The sequence below is a fragment of the Caretta caretta genome, chromosome 2 (genome assembly GCF_965140235.1).
Source record: "Caretta caretta isolate rCarCar2 chromosome 2, rCarCar1.hap1, whole genome shotgun sequence".
NCBI classification, from domain to species: domain Eukaryota; kingdom Metazoa; phylum Chordata; order Testudines; family Cheloniidae; genus Caretta; species Caretta caretta.
The window spans coordinates 122,641,110-122,658,692 of record NC_134207.1 but is presented as its reverse complement, the minus strand read 5'-3'; the positions used below and the strand labels follow the sequence as shown (position 1 = coordinate 122,658,692).

The 17,583-nt window shown below is 45.1% G+C and overlaps 1 long non-coding RNA gene across 1 annotated transcript in view; it reads left to right on the top strand.

Moving 5' to 3' along the window:
* The window catches only part of LOC125632073 (uncharacterized), a 38,155-nt gene that overhangs the window by 14,128 nt on the left and 6,444 nt on the right, over positions 1-17,583 (top strand). The window contains exon 3 of the long non-coding RNA XR_012667047.1: positions 1,292-1,388. This is a non-coding gene — a long non-coding RNA (uncharacterized LOC125632073). The remainder of the gene's footprint in view (positions 1-1,291; positions 1,389-17,583) is intronic.

The window sequence follows — 17,583 nt, the reverse complement described above, 5'->3', positions numbered from 1 at the left end:
GCACATACATCGCTCTCCACAAAACACAGGGCAGGCGAGGGGGTGATGGTGCCCACTTTAACTTTGAGCCCCGTGCTTAAAGCACTCAGCTGGAATGTAGAGGACCTGGTTTCAGTTTCCCCCTCTGCCTGAGGAGGGGAGAGGATTTGAAGAGAAGTCTCCCACGCCTCTCAGGAACGTGCTGTCGCCACTATGGGATATTCTGATGTGGGGCTCCCTCAGTCTCTCCTGTTGCCACCTCTGTCTGACTTCCTTTCAGTCTGTGTCTGCTGGTCAATCATGGTGCTACTCTCCCTGTTTGGCATATTGTCATTCTGTTCATTCTTCTTGTAAAGCACAAAATCTCTCTTCTGGACACTAAGTGATGTGATGTAGAGAAGTAGCAGGGAGCATGAGCACTGGCTGAAAGCGTCTTCTAAGTTACCTTAGGTTCCATTGAGGGTCTAACCTTTCAAAAAGTTTCTCCTAGGTCATGAGGAGATTCTTGGGCAAAAGCATCAGAGAGAAACTCAAACTGTACTTCCGAAATGGACCTGAGACCAAAAAAGCAGAATGCTTCCTTAGGCAGATTTTCTTCTTAGAGTGCAGAAAAGGCCTCTGTCAAAGACACCACCAGCTGAATGGGTATGAGAAATAGCCTTCATGATCATTAAGCCCATTCCTGAAGCCATGAGAATAGCTGTGGATTATTTAAACAAAGCAGTGAGCAAGAATGAAAGGAAAAATTAGAAAAGAGAAGCTGTGCTATAAACAATATTGTCACACACACACAACACACCACAGCATTGCCAAATTACTGTGCAACATGGAGAAGTGGGTCAGAGCAACCTCTTTCCCTCCACCCTGTCAAACTGATTTGAGCTTCTATTGAAAACATTACAATGGGAAAGCTTGGCGGTCACATTCACTAAGCAAAACTGATCCGTTTTCCACAACTTGGACAAAGCTGCTGGATATTGCATGCAAGTATAATGCAGCAGTTCAGCTGATCATAGAGAGCTGATGGTCTAGTGATTTGCTTTTATTTTAATAAGACCCATGTTGCATTAGGTTTTAAAATTAATGTACATGTGAGATCTACATGTAATATCCAAATCCCTATTTGCTTGCTATATCAGCCCATACATAGGTACAGTTGCCCACCATCCTTAGTTTACCGGTGGATAAATTATTTTAAATTAATTGAGATGCTAATTGCTATTTTATGTCACTGTTGATATGTGTCTGGTCTAGTTGGCTTATTTACTTTTGGAAAAATAGAATTAAAATATTAATAAAATGCCTATTACAGCATGTAGGTGAAATGAACAGGAGACAGCAACCATGGGAATTCGAGAGGGTGAAAAGGAGATCCCCCTGCTGAACAAGGTGCAGTTGCTAAGTTTGGGGTGAGTGAGCTTGTTTGGTTTTTTCTCCTTCAGGTTAAAGTTACAGTATCTGTTGCGATGGAGTTTGGGAACTGTTTGAGCCTTTGTTCCCTGGATCATCCTTGTGATCACCCTCCCACTGTGTGTGATTAATGAGGGGATAGGGCTGACTTAGGAGGAGAAGGACTTAAAAGCCAGAGGCCAAGTGATCTAGGGGACAGCAAAAGGGAGTTTGTGGGAGGGAAACCTATTATGATTAGGGAAGGCCGCATGGCCAGTGCCAATGCTGCTCTTGTCTCCTCCACCTGCACCTGAATCCAGACAGAGAATCTGACCAGGGATACTTCCGCACCTGTTGTGGATTTGCAGAGACTGTGGCCTGCATTGCCCAGTCACAAAAAGCCAGGCTGGGGGTGGCATCCAGTGTGAAATGTGTCTGCTCGTGGAGTCTCTCAGGAAGCAGGTGGAAGAGCTACAGGAGGAGGTGGCGAGGCTGAGGAGCATCTATGCGCACGAGGAATTCATCAAAAATATTCATATGGAGACCTCCAAGGCTGAGGAAGATATCCAGCTAGAGGACTGCTTTCATGCCCCCGGGGGAGATAGATATGGCTCTGCCACAGGGAGGATACTAGCCCCTGGTTACTTCTGGCAGCAGGCTGTGCTCCACCCCTACTCCCAATCGACCAATCATAATAATGAAGAACCATTATGCAGCCCTGGCAACGAGAGATGAGGATTTGCCCCCAAAGGTGGTGGAGGAGAAGCTCTGTACCCTTAAGGCTGGAGGACTGCAGCCACCACTCCCAAGAACCCATCTGCAGGCCTGACATGGCATCTTGGGAGGTATGCTGCTTACTAGGGACCCATATACAAGATGTTACAGAGGAATTGTCAAGGAACATAAGGCCCTCTGATACTACTCCATCCTACTCATCCATATGGGCATTAGTGATACTGTGAGGTATGAGCCTGAGTGGATCAGAAGTGACTACCGGGCTCTGGGAGGGCAGGGTGGTCATCTCTTCAGTCCTTCTGGTCAAGCGAAGGGGCCTAGGCAGAGACAGAGGCATCCTGGAGGTGAATGATTGCATGGCTGTGCAGATGATGTCACCAGGAGGGTTTTGGCCTTCTTGACCTCAGGATGCTCTTCCTAGAAAGACTGAGCCGAGATGGGGTCCACTTATCGAGGCAGGGAAGAGCCTATTTGGATACATTCTGGCCAACCTAGTGGGTCAGGATTTAAACTAGGTGTGATGGTGGCAGGAAACAAAGACCCTGAGGTAAATCAAAAACAGACCTGGGTAATCTGGCGGGAGTGTGGGCAATTATAGCAGGGACAAAAGAGACAAGAGGGACCACAGAGGTGAAATCAAATCAGTATCTTAGATGTCTGTATATTAATGCAAGAAGTAGAGGGAATAAACAGGAAGAACTAGAAATACTAGTGAATAATCACAACTATGACATAGCTGGCATCACAGAGACTTGGTGGGGTAATACACATTATTGGCATATTAGTATAGAGGGAAACATCTTGCTCAGGAAGGACAGGCAGGGAAAAAAGGGAGGAGGTGTTGCTTTGTATATCAAAGATATATACACTTGCCTGGAGGTTGAGATGGAAATAGGAGACAAACTTATTGAAAATCTCTGGGTAGGGATAAATGGGCTTAAAAAAACAAGGGCAATGTTATGGGTAGGGATCTACAAAAGAACACCTAACCTGGAAGAGGTGGGTGTCACTATACCTCAGTGGGTCACAACTGAGAATACCAAATTCAGGACAAACTGCTTAGAACTAGAGCAGACACACCCCAAAACTGGTGGTGGTTCTTCCATAAAATATACCAAACCAGCCACAAAAGTAAACTGCTGTCTCACCACACTGGCTAGCAAGAAGTCAGAAATGCAGCCTCCTTAGGTATTCGTGTCCTTGCAACATCCAGACACTAGACTTAATGATGAGTAGTGTTACGAAACCAATTTCATCAACCAAAGGGTTCTTCTGATCCGAAAGGACCAGCCACGTACCCAGGCCAATGTATAACTCAGATCTTACCCAATAATCAAGCTGTTGCCAATCCTTTAATATCTAAAGAGAAAAGAAAGGTGAGAGTTAAAATTGGTTAAAGGAATCAAATACATACAATAATTACAAAGTTCTTGGATCAGGCTTGAAGCAGTCATGGAATAAACTGCTGGCTTGAGTCTCTGGTTGCTTCCAAATGATTGGAACGTCCTCAGGCCCTTGCTGAGAAATGCTCTCAAGTCCATAGTCCAGAGATCAGAGCAGGAAAGAGGCAAAATGGAGATGTTTCCAGGGCCTTTTATAGCTTCTGCCATGTGGAGGGAACTTCATTGTCCCAAGCAAAGCCCTCAGCACAGTTTGTGGAAAAGTACAGGCATAAGATGGAGTTCAATACGACATGATCTAGTCACATGCCTTGAATGCTCTGAGTCATAGCAGAGCCATTACCCATATTCTAGCTAGAACATCCATAGGAAAATCCATCAGGTGAGATAAGCTTCTTCCATGGCCCATTGTGTTTGTTGATGGGTCATCACCTAGAATAGTTCATTTACAATGTGTTGGCTAGATTGGATGCAAACTACCTTGTGTGTGTTACCACAGGAGCAAACACATTTAAAATACAGGTACCTAGACGATATTCCTAACCTCGGATACAAAAATGATACATGCATACAAATAGGATAATCATATTCAGCAAACCATAACTTTTCCATTGACACCTTACATGACATACTTTGTCACAAGATTTGTTGCTATTATACAACAGTGGTAGCAACAATGGTAATACTTTAATCATATAATGCCACAGGAGGTGAGGCTTTTTTAAAATAAGTAACAAAATCATCCAAAGCACAGGACTTGGTCGTGATGGGCTACGTAAACTACCCAGATGTCTGTTGGGAAAATAATACAGAAGGGCACAGATTATTAAATAAGTTCTTGAAATGCATGGAAGACCATTTTTTATTTCAGAAGGTGGAGAAATCACCCAGGTGAGAGGATGTTCTAGATTTAATTTTGACAAACAGGAAGGAACAGTTGAGAATTTGAAAATGGAAAGCAGCTTGGGTGAAAGTGATCGTGAAATGGTAGAGTTCGTGATTCTAAGGGAGGGTAGGAGGGAGAACAGCAAAAGAAAGAGAGGATTTCAAGAAGGCAGACATTAGGAAACTCAGGGAGTTGGTAGGTAAGATCCCATGGGAAGCAAGTCTAACGGGAAAACCAGTTTGAGAGATTTGGCAATTTTTCAAAGAGATGTTATTATGGGCACAGGAGCAATCTATCCCACTGCGTAGGAAAGATGGGAAGTAGGGCAAGAGACCGCCCTGGCTTACCAGGAGATCTTCAATTATCTGAAACTCAAAAAAAGTGGAAACTAGATCATAATACGAAGGAAGAATATAAAAACAACATAAGCATGTAGGGACAAAATTAGAAAGGCCAAGGCACAAAATGAGATTAAATTTCCTAGACACATAAAAGGTAACAAGAAAACATTCTACAAATACATTAGAACAGGGGTGGGCAAACTTTTTGGCCTGAGGCCACATCTAGGTATGGAAATTGTATGGAGGGCTATGAATGCTCACAAAATTGGGGGTTGGGGGTATGGGAGAGGGTGAGGGCTCTGGGGTGGGGCCAGAAATGAGGTCAGGGTGTGGGAGGGGGCTCCGGACTGGGGCACGGGGTTGGGGCACGGGGGGGGTGCGGGCTCTGGGGTGAAGTTGGAGATGAGGGGTTGAGGTGCAGGACAGTTCTCTGGTCTGGGACCAAGGGGCTCAGAGCAGGAGGGGGATCAGGGTTGGGGCACAGGAGAGGGTCAGGGGTGCAGGCTCTGGGTGGCGCTTACCTCAAGCAGCTCTCGGAGGCATGTCCCCCCGGCTTCTAGGTGGAGGTGCGGCCATGCGGCTGTGTGCTGTCCCGTCCGCAGGCACCACCTCTGCAGCTCCCATTGGCTACTGTTCCCGGTCAATGGGAGCTGCAGAGCTGGCACATGGGGCAGGGGCAACATATAGATCCCCCTGGCTGCCCCTATGTGTAGGAGCCAGAGGGGGGAACACACCGCTGCTTCTGGGAGCTGTGCAGAGTAGGGCAAGTCCCGGACTCTGCTCCCCGGCGGGAGCTCAAGGGCCAGATTAAAATGTCTGAAGGGCGTAGTTTGCCCACCCCTGCATTAGAAGCAAGAGAAAGACAATAACAGAAAATGTGGAAATGGCAGAAGTGCTAAATGCCTTTTTGTTTCAATTTTCACCAAAAAGATTACTAGCAATCAGACATCTGGTGTAGAGAATGCCAGTGAAAATGAGGTAGGATCCAAGGTTAAAATAGGAAAAGAACAAGTTAAAAATTACTTAGACAAGTTAGATGTCTTCAAATTGGAAGGGCCTGATGAAATCCAGCCTGGAATACTCAAGGAGCTGACTGAGGAGATATCTGAGCCATTCGTGATTATCTTTGAAAACTCATGGAAGACTAGAGATTCCAGAGGACTAGAAGAGGGCAAGTATAGTGCTGATCGATAAAAAGGTAATAAGGACAACCTGGGGAATTAGACCACTCAGCTTAACTTTAGTACTTGGAATGATAATGAAGGAAATAATCAAGCAATCAATTTGCAAACATCTAGAAGATAAGGTGATAAGTAACAGTGAGTCCGGATTTGTCAAGAACAAATCATGTGAAACCAACCTAATAGCTTTCTTTGACGGGGTAACAAGTCTTGTAGATAGGAGGGAAGGAGAAGATGTGGTATATCTTGATTTTAGTAAGGCTTTGATACTGTCTAGTATGACCTTCTCATAAACAAACTATGGAAATACAACCTAGATGGAGCTACTATATGGTGGCTGCATAACTGGTTGGAAAACCATTTCCAGAGAGTAGTTATCATTGGTACTCAGCCAAGCTGGAAGGGCATAACGAGTGGGGTCCTGCAGGGATCAGTTCTGGGTCTGGTTCTGGTTCTGTTCAGTATCTTCATCAATGAGTAGGTAATGGTATAGAGAGTACACTTATAAAGTTTGTGGACAATCCCAAAATGGTAGGGGTTGCAAATGCTTTGGAGGATAGGATTAAAATTCAAAAGGATCTGGACAAACTAGAGAAATGGTCCAAAGTAAATAGGATGGAATTCAATAATGACAAATGCAAAGTACTCCACTGAGGAGGGATCAATTGCACACATACAAAATGGGAAATGACTGCTTAGGAAGAAGTACTGTGAGACGGGATCTAGGGCTCACAGTAGATCTCACGTTAAATATGAGTCAAGAGCATAACACTGTTGCAAAAAAAAAAAAAAAAAACCAACCAAACATCATTCTGGGATGTATCACTGGGAGAGTTGTAAGCAAGACACAAGTAATTCTTCCGCACATTTAAGGTCTCAGCTGGAGCATTGTGTCCAGTTCTGGGTGCCACATTTCAGGAAAGATGTGGACAAATTGGAGAAAGTCCAGAGAAGAGCAACAAAACTTATTAAAGGTCTGGAAAACATGACCTATGAGGGAAGACTGAAAAAAACTTAGGTTTGTTTAGTCTGGAGAAGAGAAGTACACAAAAGGTTGTTACAAGGAGGAGGGTGAAAAATTGTTCTTGTTAACCTCTGAGGATAGGACAAGAAGCAATGGGCTTAAATTGCAACCAGGGCGGTTTAGATTGGACATTAGGAAAAATTTCCTAACTGTCAGGGTGGTTAAGCACTGGAACAGATTGCCAATGGAGGTTGTGGAATCTCCGTCATTGGAGGTTTCTAAGAACAGGATAGACCAAGAGTTGGCAAACTTTTTGACCCAAGGGCCACATATGGGAATAGAAATTGTATGGTGGGCCATGAATGCTCACAAAATTGGGGTTAGGGTGTGGGAGGGGGTGAGGGCTCTGGGATGGGGCCAGAAATGAGGAGTTCAGAGTGCGGGAGGGGGCTCTGGGCTGGGGAGTGGGGTGCAGGGGTGGGAAGGGGTGCAGGCTCTGGCTGAGGGTGTGGGCTCAGGTAGGGCTGGGGATGAGGAGTTTGGGGTGTAGGAGGGGGTTCTGGGCTGGGACTGAGGGGTTCGGAGGGCAGGAGGGGGCTCAGGGCAGGGGCAAGGTGTTGGGGCATGGGGAGAGGCTCAGGGGTGCAGGCTCCAGGCGGTGCTTACCTCAAGTGGCTCCCAGAAGCAGTGGCATGTCCCTCTCCGGGTCCTATGGGGAGGCGCGGCCAGGCAGTTCTGCATACTGGTCTGTCCACAGGCACCACCCCTGCAGCTCCCATTGGCTGTGGTTCCCAGCCAGTGGGAGCTGCGGGGGCAGAGCTTGGGGCAGGGGCAGCATGCAGAGTGGAGCCCCCTGACTGTTCCTACACGTAGGAGCCGGAGGGAGGCTATGCTGCTGCTTCCGGGAGCTGTGTGGAGTGGCCCTAAAGCCAGCACCACAGCTGGAGCAACGGAGTGGGGCAAGTCCCAGACCTCGCTCCCCAACGGGAGCTCGAGGGATGGCTTAAAATGGCTGGCGGGCCATAGTTTGCCCACCCCAGGGTTAGACAAATACCTGTCAGGAATGGACTAGTTATTACATAATTCTGCCTTGATTGGAGGGGACTGGACTAGATGACTGTAGAGAGGCTAGCCGGGGCTCTTCTCTCTCCGGCGTGGCAGGGAACCACACCGCCTCACTCCCTTTGGGAATAGCTCTTGCAGGGAATTAGTCCAGTCGCAGGAGTCTTCCTCTACGGCCTTAGTGAAGGTACAAATAAACACAGTGAGCCCAGGCCCTGGGTCAGGGCGGGGCACTGGCGAGTCAGGTGCTCAGGCCCTCAGGCAGGGGCTGAGCGATATCAGTATTTAATAAGAGTAGGCCCAGGCCCTAGGTTCCGAAGGGCCTGGGAGAGGGGGAGACAGCCAACTGCGAGTTGGGTGGCAGGGGGACGCAGGCCCTCCCAGTCCATTGCGTCCCACCCTGGGGCCCTAGCAGCAGCAGAAGACCCACTGCTGCATCAGTGGGGATCCTGGCCGCAACACACTGACATGGGTTCTGGCAGTGCTGCAGCCAAACTAGGGTCGGCTGCCCCAGGGCTTATCTTCCTGACTCCTCCTCTAGAGGTACCTGGGTCAGGGTGGTATCCTCAGGGGGGTCCAGCACCATGGGTTCCTCGGGATAGCTGGCGCAGGGTAGACTCAGCAACTCCTTCTGGTAGCTGGCGCAGGGCAGGCTCAGCAACTCCTCCAGGTAGCTGGTGCAGGGCAGGTCGTGCCAGTCCTCAGGTCTTCTGCAGGCTGCTGGGCTTTCCCACTCGTGAGCTAGGTCAGAGGTATCTGGCCTCCCCGGCGGCTGCTTACCCAGTGAGCCCTGAGGTCAGGCCTTTATACTTCCAGGGCAACACCTGACACTCTGGGGGGCGGGCTCAGAGCTCCCTGGCTCTGCCCACTCTGGTGTCCGGAGGGGCTCGTCTCTCTCCAGGAGGCAGGAAACCACACCGCTTCACTACAATGACCTACTGAGGTCCCTTCCAGTCCTACACTTATATGATTCTGTGACTCCATACCTGAAATTGTTGGGCCTTTCTTACTTTGATTTTGAGTGGTCATATAGGTAAACTCTTTTTCATTCTTATCAACTGTTCTCCCATTTGTGATCTCAGTCTGCTTTCATGCTCTCTCTTTGTTCTGTTCTGTTTTCTTACCATTATCTTAGTGGCTATTTAACTGGCTGCACCAGTTCTCCAAAAAGGGAAAACAACCTACACTTTATGGATATGTAATGCCCATCCACCACAAGCTGCCATTAAGGATACAACCTGAGACCTTCCCCCTTGAGCTACAGGAAATTACTGCAGTACCTGTCAGTGTTAATAAGCTCTTCTCATTCAAAAGTGCCATTTCCTAGGTGAAATAACACTCCAGGGTATGAAGCTGTTCGATAATCATATTTTGCCTGCACTTGAGTAATTTTATTCTCTAATTTCACTATGCATCCGGGTCATGCATTTGTCTCAAAATAAGCACATCCTTTGTCATGTTTCATTCCCTACATAAGGTGTCTTTTGTTTCTCATAAATTCTAGCTTGATGAGCAGCAGTGCCAGGAGCTATCTAATGGAACGACCCAGCCAGGAAAGCTGTGCAGGCCAAGCCTGTTAAGTTATATTGCAACTTGTGAATTTGTGCAGCAGCAAGTTGTGAGGGGAACGTCAAGAAATTCCCCTCTTTCTCTAATAGTTAAGCCAGGGGTCGGCAACCTATGGCACGTGTGCCAAAGACAGCACGCGAGCCAATTTTTAATGGCACGCTGCTGTCTGCCGGGTACAGCAGACAGCAGCGTGCCACTAAAAATGCTGCCTGGCCTGGCCCCCTCTCCTCCACCCCCGGCCTACTGCTCTCCTCCTCTTTTTTTTTTTAAAGTGTTTTTTTATTATTACAGATGGTACAAAAAGTCAGTTTAGTCAAAGAGACCAAAACCTATGTCATCATCAGATTCCTCAGATTCTTCTTTCTTTTCTTCCTCTTTCTTCTCCTCAGCAGGGGCAGCACCACCAGCAGGGGCAGCAGCCGCTCTCCTCTTGCAGGGCAGGCAAGCTTCCCCCCCCCTCCCCCGCCTCTTCCCCTGGCGTGCTGGGTTCCTGCCCCTCCTTCTCTCCCTCCCTGCAGCCGATCAGCTGGCGGTCCTTGCTACAGAGGGGGAGAGGGAAAAGCGGAGCCACAGCACGCTCTCTGCTCCGGGGACCTTGGGGAAGGGGGTGGAATCGGCATATCCCCTCCAGCACCCTGCCATCAATCAGCTAGGAGCACCCCCACGATCCCAGCCCTCTGCCCTGACCCCTGCACCTCCCCCCCACAACCCCAGTCCTGACTCCGGCACCCCCCACGAATACCCAGCCCCCCCCCCCCCCCCGCCCTGACTCCTGCACCCTGCTCACACACCCCCAGCCCTCTGCCCTGACTCCTGCACCCCCCACACATCCCCAGCCCCCCATGCCCTGACTCTTGCACCCCACATATCCCCACCCTCACCCTGAGCACCAAACAGGAGCTCCTGCACAAACAGCCCTACATTCCTACCTGCACCCCTCACACCAAATGGACACTGCCAAGGTAAGCGCTCCACACCCAAACCTCCTGAGCCCCCCCCCTCATTCTAGCTCCTGGCCAGACCCTGCACCCCAATCCCCAGCCTGCTCCTTCACCCCCAGCCCTGTACTCAGTGCACTCCCATCCTCATCTCAGTAGCTAGAACCAGGGAGAAGGTAGGTGCCTACTCTATGTGGACAGGGCTGGGATCCCAGACTGGCAGCGGGGCTGAGCCAGGCCAGCAGCCGGGACCCTGACTGGCAGGAGCCGGCAGCCGGACCCCCCCAGACCGGCTGCAGGCTGAGCCGCTCAGCCTACTGCTGGTCTGGAGTCCCGGCCACCGGCCCCACTCAGCCTGCTGCCGGTCTGGGGTTCTGGCTGCCGGCCCCTTGCCAGCCGGGGTCCCGGCCGCAGGCCCCGCTCAGCCCGCTGCCAGCCTAGGTGAATGGAACCCCAGGCCGGCAACGGGCTGAGCGAGCCGGCAGTGTAAGATCAGCATTTTAATTTAATTTTAAATGAAGCTTCTTAAACATTTTGAAAACCTTGTTTACATATGACAATAATTTAGTTATATAATATATAGACTTATAGCGAGAGACCTTCTAAAAAACGTTAAAATGTATTATTAGCACGCGAAACCTTAAATTAAAGTGAATAAATGAAGACTCGGCAACCTTGTAGAAGTGGTGTGCCGACCCCTGAGTTAAGCCATCACTCTGGATGGTGCTAAAACTATTTAGTTTTTAAATACCGATGGTGTGACCCATTGCTACCAATTTGGCCCCAGCTCATAACTATGCTTTTGAAGATTGCACCAAATAATGTGCTCCCAAAAATATTCTTTGTGCGGGGAGGATGACTTTCATGTCTGGCCAACCTCTACAGAAGGGCTCCCTCTTTCCTCTGCAAATGATTCCGTTCAGTCAGGGATCGACATTTGGAGAGGAGCTCTTACTTTTCCCATTAGTCACATTTAATTAAGTCATCTAGGTCTGTAATCTTTCCTTGGATCTTTCAGCCAAAAAGTCCATCAAAAACTGTTTTTAAAAAAAAAATAACAAAAACCTATCTTTGGAGAAACTTAAAAAGAGAAACCATTTGGAAGTTCGACTGCAGGAGACTGCTCAATCTGTTGTCAAGCCTCATTGCTTCAATCTCCCCACCCCACCCCAGAAACTATTTTATTTGTAAGAATGAAATCCATGCATACGGCATGAATTTTTGACAAGACAATATTTCTTAGTAATTTAGTAACTGCGCATGCACACACAGAAATACATTTATAATTAGCTCTTGTCTCAAAAGTTGGAAGAGCTTTTAGATTCATTGGAGGCTGGCAGCCAAATTTGTTATCTAATTGGATGAAGCTCCTACTTTCTTCAATTTGGATGATGTCTGCTTTTGCCCAAACTCATTAAATGCAGCTGTACTTAAAGTTTATAACGACAGCATCAGTGAAGACTAGTCTGAAGTTAATAACCACTCTGTTTTCTCTTATGTGTCTGAACTTAGGCCCCTTTGTTGGTAGTTGAAACATGTCCAAATCTTCTCGCCTTTCACTTGTCCCCCACCCTTTTTTATTTTTTGATTTGGGATTTTCTTGCTAATTATCAAGTATACAAATTACATTGGGGTCTTGTGTCTCTTTTGAAACCAGAGTGTTTACAAGGCACTTTCAAAGAAGAAAAATTTTAAAGCAATTACTCACTTCCATGACACACGCAGTGCTGATTTATATTTTGTATTTCAGCATTGGGGGATAAACTGTCAATTCCAGAATTACGGAAATTGTCACAGATGGGTAGGGTGACCAGATGTCCCGATATTAAGGACTTTATCTTATATATTTATTATAAATCCCCCCCCACAGTGTCCCGATTTTTCACACTTGCTATCTGGTCATCCTACTGATGGGCCTCTGATTATGAAGGTGAAACAGTGACTCCATAGTTAAGATTGCATTAAGCTTTTGCATTTAACTGGACTTTAAAAGCCTTTCTCTTGGTCAGAATGAATATTTTAATCCAACAGTGTAATGTAATAGTTCTGAAGTTTCTGACCTTTTCAAGGTCTGCTTTGGAGTTTTAATTTCTTACTAACATAAATATATTCAAAAAATCTCCGTTTTTAAACTTTGGGTTGGTGTCACTTTATTTCCTGCATGGATTCATTTCACATTTACTAAGGTACCACACAGCAGCCCCATCTGCAGTACAGATGTATCCATATTTTAAATGATTTGATATCTTTTATAGATCTCTCTCCCCCCCCACCCCGCCATAGCTGGGAACTATGCCAAGTTTTGCCAGAGAATTTCCAGAGCTTTGCAAGAGACTTCCTCTAGCCAACAGCTGTATATTGGCTGTACAAATTACTTCAGGGACAAGTCTCCCTCTCTTCCTTCCCTTTGCCATGTTCCATTTTCCTACCAGACCAGGAGAAGGAAGCTGAATGGAGATGGGGAGTTGGAGCTGAAGTTGTCTTTCAGGAAGATCCATTAGCTCCTGTCCTTAGGGCACTTTCCCTTGCCAGTGAATCACCTGTAATTCACTGTCAGGGAGACTTGGTCTTACAAACCAGAGAAGGTGCATGAGAGCAGTATTAGATGGCAGTGGAAAAATGGTGGTGGTGGGGAATGGAAATATGGGGAGTGGAACAGTTTTATGGGTAGGTTCACAGAGGCTACCTACATGACAAAAGTCCCAAAGTGATGAAAATCTACCTCTGACAAAGGCCAGCAGGAGAAATAAGTGTGGGAGGGTCCTGATCAGAGGTATTTTGGTAGGAGTTTTCGTGGATTTTTAATTCTGGCATTCATAAAGTTACAGATGGTGAGGTTTATCTTCTAGACGCTGAACAGCGTTCCTTGATGAAATGTGAAATATCAAATTGCGTAATAGTTATTATATATGTTGTTAGTAGTGTATGTTGTTAAAAGGTTCCCATTAATTTTGAAAAAAAAAAGGAGTACTTGTGGCACCTTAGAGACTAACCAATTTATTTGAGCATAAGCTTTCGTGAGCTACAGCTCACGTCATCGGATGCATACTGTGGAATGTATGCAGTATGCATCCGATGAAGTGAGCTGTAGCTCACAAAAGCTCATGCTCAAATAAATTGGTTAGTCTCTAAGGTGCCACAAGTACTCCCTTTTTTTTTTTTTTTTTGCGAATACAGACTAACACGGCTGTTACTCTGAAACCTGTCATTAATTTTGAAATCATACTACATTTCACAATCTTAATGATAGTTGCTAGGAAGGATTTTAACCCTATCAGAAAAGTAATTAAACTATTTTAAATTATGCCTGTGGTGGTACTAATACATTTCAGATAATAGATCAATAGATCAATAATGTAAATGACCTTTAATAATTCAGAAAAAAAGGAGACTGCTTCAATATTTATTAATGGGCAACTAACATTTTTCAGTTGCATGTTTAAAGAAAATCATACGTTTATTTGTACTTAAAACAAATTGAATGATTTTACTGCAACAATAATAAAATGTTCATCTACCCTTTAGTTATTTTTGTATACAGACAATAACTGCACAGGAGCAGTTTCATTTGAAAAAAACAATCATACACAGTGGCAAATTAGATTGTGAAATCTGCAGCCTCTTCACAAACTTCTTACAGAAGGAAGAGGCTCACAGAATAAGGGTGTGACAATAGTTCTTGGAGGTCTTCCATCCATAAGACATTAAGATATTTTTCATGAACATCTTTGTATTAATCCCATGGTCTATGTCAGATGCTCCTCCATCCAACACTTATGCTGCCTAGTGTCTATATTCTGTGGGTTGTTGTGCTTTTTTGTCTGAGTCCTTAGCTCATAAGGGCTTGATGCTTCAAGGTTCTGGCTTCAGTGGAAGTTGCCAGGAGCTCAGAACCTCACAGGATTGAGCCCCTGGGTGACAAGACAGTGGAGGGTGTGGGAGGGAGGGGAGAGGTAATGTCTGTATCTTATGTGCACATACCCTTTTTGGTCGTACTATAAATTCCCCCCTCTTCTCCAAATAGATATAAGAAGATACTGGAGTTGCATGTTGTATTAGATTATGAAAACTGAGAAGCACTATAACTGATTTCTTCTGTTGATTGTGATAAGGAAATATTTTTATAGCAAAGCTCATTTTGCGGATTGATTACTCATTCTTTTTAATGATGATGTATACACTTGATAGGTTGTCTTATATTGGAAAAAAGTCAAGCTGCAGAGCTGAGTCTGATCCAAAAATAGTTTTGAATGATCTATTGTCCTAGGCGGAAGAATTAAACCTGTACATCTCTCTGACTTAGCACAGTTGTGCCTGTCTCCAGATTTTCAAAAGACTTCAGCAGCCACAACTCCCATTTAGGCAACTAAGTGAAATGGTGAAATTGTCAAGAGCTCCTCACACAGCAGCCCTCATTGTTTTCATGGGTGGGTGCTGACCATTTTAGAAAAGCTGACCCTGACTATGTACATAAAATGAGAAGACTGTCTGAGGTCATTATAAGTTAGACAAGTGTTAGGTCTCGAGGAGTCCTCAACAATAAAGGTAATTCTTATATCTGACCTCTACCATACTGGGTCTTCTAAATGCACAAATATATTTGATTATCAGAAATATTGGTTTATAGATGAGTTCACTTAATGCTAAAGCATTTTTTTCTACCGGCATACTTAGCTATGGCACATCATGAAAATGGCAATGCTTGCTTCTCTGTGTTGTCCATTTTTATTATGTTTTGACAGAATTTGTGATATGAATATGTTTGTCCCGCAGTCTTTGATGACTCATACTATTTAATTTGATTGGTCAATGTGACAAACAGATATGGTGTTCTGGGAATGAAAAGAAAGCTTTTTCGTATGTGGTACTGAGCTCATGGACTGCTTTTCTTTGGATGAGATTAAGAAAAAATAGTGAGTTCTTTCACTAACTTTTGAGTTGGGGTGGCAGTTGAAGGATGTCATGACAGAAACACATTTGCTTCTTAATATTTGTTAATTTTGTTTTTGTGTTTGGAAGGAGAAAAAACAAGATACGTTAATGAAGCAATGTTGACAACTATTAATTCATAGAAGTGTGAAGTCTTTCATGCATCTCACTGCCATGAATGTGTGTCATTCTGTGCAGTCTTCACCACTAGAGAATGCTGGAAAATGCCAGTTATAACCAAAGACAACTATAATTTGGACAACAAGCAGCTGCAAGAATTAAAACGAGACATCAGATAGTTCTTTTATAAGGCTTCCTCAGAAAAAAGTGAAATTTCTTTTAATTATTCTTTCAAGACCATTTTAAATAACAATTGACAATGTTTCAGCTTCCATTTTTTTAAAAAAATATGCCACAATAAAAAAAGAAGAAAATAAAAAGGAATAAAAGATTTTCAAAATCTTTTCCTTCCACTAACATTTCCTGTTGTTGTGATGAAATTTTAAACAGATTGATATAGAAAAGACAGTAGTTATGCAAATATTTAGGAAAGTTTGAGGTTAAAGATCATCCAAGAACTAAGTGAGAAAATAGAAATATCTTGGTAAGTGAGGGGAGGAATGTGTACACACTTACACGGCATGTTCCTTTTCCCTAATATCTACATCAGTTTGTCATGGATGTTGATGCTGGTCCAACTGCAGCATTAACTCTGCCAACTTAACCTGCAGGGAGATTTAAGGCTATCTGCTGCATGGTGGAGGAGCCAGTGGCAGCCACAGGGGTAGGGTGGAGCTGGCAAGTAGCCAGAAGGGGCATCTGTTCTGTAATTGTGACCAGGGATTCATAGGGGCTGGGATCAGCCTTGATGTTCCTCTAGTTAGAAAACCCCAGTCATGGTCAATCTTTGCTAAAAACAGGAGAGATTTGAGTAGACCTAGAATTTCCCTAGCTGCTGTTAGAACACACACAGCTAGCTATTAGAGCTATTTTGTGACCGTAAATATTTCCGTTACCGGATACGAAAATAAAGGATCTGCCCCTGCTCCTACTGAGGTCAATGGGAGTTGTGCAATAGAATTCAGTGGGAACAGGCCCCAAGTTTGTGATATGTCTTAAGAAAAAAATGGAACTTTTTTCTGGACCACAGGTACTACCCCAAATATTCTGAGGTGGCCCCCCAAATTATTCTTTCCTTTCCATGTTTCAGGGATTTCCTTTGTGATTGGTCTGTCTCATTTTCCTCTTGACAGAAACACCAGGCTTGTGACCTAGACCGACAACTGGCGCTGGTGACTCAGTTTAACTGGCATCAGTGCTTCCAGTCTGTGGATGAAGATTGATTTAAATTAGAGAGAGAGGTTACACTGGGTTTTGTTTTACGTTTTAAGCAATGATATCTTAAGTGATCAGATAAGGTGTTGGGCTTGATACAAAAAACCTATACAGAGAACATAAATGTTACTTAAGGGTCAAAAGGAGTTAAAAGTAAGTACATTAGTTTAAAATGAATCTGTGCCTAACGCTCACCCATGTTTTAAAGTATAAAATACAAGAACCATTTTTCTTAGAGCTGCTTGTCAGAGAAGCATTTGTGTTAACAGAGGTTGAATTTCAAAATGAGAGACATGCTTGCAGAATTTACATATTACTTTAGAGAAATAACAGCTGCTTTTGTGAGTGCAAAAAACCTGGAGCATTTAAGGGAGGGGGGGAATGGGGAACTGTTGTGAAAGTAATGAGAAGAGGATCCAAACACCTCACCTGCTTTATCCCTAGGTGTAGAGGGAATTCAAAATTAGACTCCAGATGGCGAACAAACTCTGAACCATGTGAGCTTCCAGCCAATATCCCTCGGCAACGTTAATTTACAGCCTAATGAGTGAGCACCTTGGTTTTCTGCCAGTCCTAGCTAAAAGCACATTATACGAGGACTCTAACATAGTCAGCAATCCGTTCCAGGCCAGAACTTGGGCCACATATTTGTGAGGTGAAATTAGACAGCACAGCCTGTTAGCTGGCTGGGAGAGACAAACAGATTTGTCTGTGTTCAGAGTCCTCAGTGAAAAGATTCCCCATATATTGTGAAAAAGCTCTGTCCTTGCCTCCATGGGTCCTGCGTTTCCTGGCGGATTTCGCTAGCCTCAGAGGATCACTGTGACCCTCCACGTAACCATTCTCTCTCTAGAGACAAGGGTCACAGTCTACTG